We start from the raw sequence: 3,638 nt of genomic DNA on the forward strand, positions 1-3,638 counted from the left end.
TTTAATTTTTAGGGTCATATTAGTGTACAAAATAATGGTCAAAGTTTCACCATAGAGACCATCATCTAAAAAGTCGCACATTTTGAAACACCATACGTAATTGTGAGGAAGAAAATTAGATAGAGGTTACAATTATAAATGCCTAATTTGGTCCACCTATTAATGATGATGAACTATTTTCCTCAAAGTTCATGAAGAAAATATATTAATGCTAAATAAATCACATAGTGATCTAACACCGGAAAAAGTTGTACTATTGACCTTACTTACAAACAACAAATATGGATGTTTTTGTTGTTTGACGCAATAATCATTAGCCACAAATTTAGGATGATTAAAGCTATTACTTGCATATGTGATTGATGATTAAAGCTATTACTTGCATATGTGATACTTTATTTACCATGATAATTTTTTGAAGTAGAACTAGTCTATTTCTTATTATAAAATGTTATATTGATAAAACCATTATTTAATTTACGTGGACACTCCCAATCCACTAAAGATGAAGCCATTGTAGGGTATTTGCGAAGGTCACCGCGCTAGTTAGGTCCTGTTTGTCTAATCCCTCAGAGGGATTAACTTGGTGGCATAGTTCTACTATTGACATAATAATATTTACAAATGGTTGTTTTCGCTTTTGACACAATAATCATTAGCCACAAATTGAGGTTGATTCAAACTATTACTTGCATATGCGATACTTTATTTACCATATTTTTTTGGGAGTAGAACTGAATTTTTCCTTATTATAAAATGTTATATTGATGAAACCATTAGTTAATTTTCGTAGACACTGTCAATCCACAGAAGGGATTAATAGGGATTAGCGGGGATTGGGTGGAGGGACGGGATCAACCAAATCCAAGTCTGAATTAGTTGCACCTCTAGATCCATTCATGAGAAAATGAACGAGGCCCTAAGCAGAAACGCTTTCGTGCACCGTGTAGCCGGCTAGGTAGAAGTTGATTAGTAGAGAGTGGCGTTTTGAAGCTCGGGCTAAATGAAGCCCCTTTTTCCAAAAAAAAATTGAAAATGGAATTTCGTAATTTTAAAATAGTCTGAACAAAAAATGTTGAGGTCGATAATGATGTACTCAACCACTGTGCAGAAAAATCAACACGAAAGCCTCAACAGTGTGAAATTCACGGAACTGTAGATGTGAAGTAGTGGAAAGTACATATACTACCTTCAACATTTGTCAGAATTTGCTACTTGTGTGTTGCCTAGAATACAATATTTCACCATGAGATTTTGGGCATTGGCATAATGCATCATTGGCTGCATCTAGAATTATATGCTTAACATTTTAAACTTTAAGATTTCGAATTCGAATTTTGAATGAAAAAACAGAAACCATGTAGCTGGAGCTACATTTAGGGTTTCCGATGATCAATAGCCTTTTTTTCCTCTGCTGTTGCCTTTTATTAAAAAAATCACTCGGTACGTAGCTTCCATCCCGGCAGAAGCTAGGCAGAAAGTCTTCCTTTCTTTTCTGCCCCGGCCTCTGCGATGCAGGCAGCATGCATGCAACAGTGGTGGCGTAAATGCATGTGCGCTACGAACTAGTGCCTGCAGCCTAGCTAGCGCAGTGGTGGTACTCCAGGCTCGCTGCTGCCCTGCCCAGACCTGACCTGAAGCTGAAATGGTCGTCGCGTCATGCCAAAGGAACGCAGGAGGACAGGATGCATCGGTATGCTGGCCTATATCTGGTCTCCAGTAGAGAAATGCATATTTCACTACCTTCTCATCATCATATTTACTGAATTTTTGCATATTCCATCAGGTTTTACTCTAATGAGTTGCAGAAAGGATAATTCTTGTGTTTATCTCCATTAACAATTTGGCATCAAACTGACAGTGGACACACTTGGACAAACCAACTCTCATTAAAAAAAAAAGCTCAGGTTATATGGAGGCCATTTTTTTGAACCTCGGAAAATTTAAGTTCGAACATTTCAAAAAAATCAAAAAAGATTAAGGTATAGACAATATCGTAATGTACTTGTATGTAAATTTAAAATCAAACATATTTTAGGCTCACAAAAATGCCAAATCTAAATTTTATCGCAGATGAACCATAATAAACAATACATTGATATCTCGAGTTTTTCATTTTATGAGATTTTGTCATTGCTACTGAGGGTCAAATACAATATATTTCGCTCTAAAAATTTACGCAGTGACAGAATTCAACATTTTCTACGTCTGGATATTTTTTTGGATTTTTCTAAACTTTGAAATCAAAAGCTTGTCGGAGAAGAACGCCCCACGTCGCGCCGCCGCAAGGTCTGTGCGCGGGTGCGCAAGCCGGACACCCCCGCCACCGTAGATAGACTAAGTCGGATTAGGACTTGTTTTGTACTAAACGTATGTATTTTTTTTTTTAGATTCAACTCTCCCTACTTTCCTATTATATTATTCAACTTTAGCTAGCATATAAGGTGTGATCAACCGGGCTGAGAATTTAATCGTATAAGAACCTGGTATTTTTCGTGCCGGAGCAAAATTTTAGTGTCGCTGGGTTGGATTGGGCAATTTGGCTCAGAAAAAAGCTGGACCATGTGCGACACCAGGCCCGCCGTCCCCTTCATGGACAGCGCACACTGGGTTTTACTAGGGTTTCTCCCCCGGTCGCCCAAGGAGGAGGCGACGCGAGGGACTTGGCCGCATAGAAACTAAATAAATAGTATTTCCTATGATTTGAAGGGTTTGCATTGAAAATTTGTATGATTAAATTCTATGTAAAATTACCTATGATGATTGTTTGATTTGTAGGATTGATCCTCATAAGATTTTTATTAAGCAATTATTTGCACTAGATTTTATAGAAAATCTAATATCTACAGTAGCTCTTCTCCACAACCTTTTCCTTTTCCTATGGTGGAATCAAATAAACTTTGGTCATATAAATTTTCTTGTTAGATTAAACATGCCTCAAATTTGAAGGATTCTTATAACTTGCATAGAATTTAATCCACCTCAATCCATGTCGATCTCCTCCCAACTCCCACCAAACCGAACAAGAGTTTAGGGGCCGGACGATTTCTGTCAGCCAGAGAGATGACAAGTAAAACAACAGACTGTTCAAGATTAGGAATCAGAAACCGCAGTCCGCACCACCACGTAGTGTTAGAGCATCACCAGCCGTCTCCCCGACGAGCCACCCAGGACCGCGTTTTGTCATCCGAATGGACGAAAACGGCCCAGTCGCGCCCCCGGTTCCGTCCGGAATAGGCCTTTCATCCGTCCGGAGAGCCCAGGCCATCCCCGGCCCCCCGGGGAGCGCTCGGGGACTCCGGACGAAACGAAAGCGCGAGAAATGCCGAGGAAACTTCCCGCGCGTCTGGTGGCCCCAACTTATCGGCGAGAGACACCGATCGTCGTCCTCATCGCATCGTCTTCCGCGCGCTGTAAAAGCCTGCCGCCGGTCAGTATTCGCCGGACGCGTAGCTTCCACGCGGCAAGTTAATGCCGTCGCCTCGGTATCACGCGCGGCTACCTCTATTTATCGCCGAACTACTGCGTCTGCCCCGCATTCACCTCGCTCACCTTCCCCAAATCTTCCCCGTTCTCGAACGAACCAGCGGCGATCAAGCAATGGCGAACGACGGCGCGGCCAACAATGGCTTCGGCCG

The sequence above is a fragment of the Lolium perenne genome, chromosome 7 (genome assembly GCF_019359855.2).
Source record: "Lolium perenne isolate Kyuss_39 chromosome 7, Kyuss_2.0, whole genome shotgun sequence".
Taxonomy (NCBI): Eukaryota; Viridiplantae; Streptophyta; class Magnoliopsida; order Poales; family Poaceae; genus Lolium; species Lolium perenne.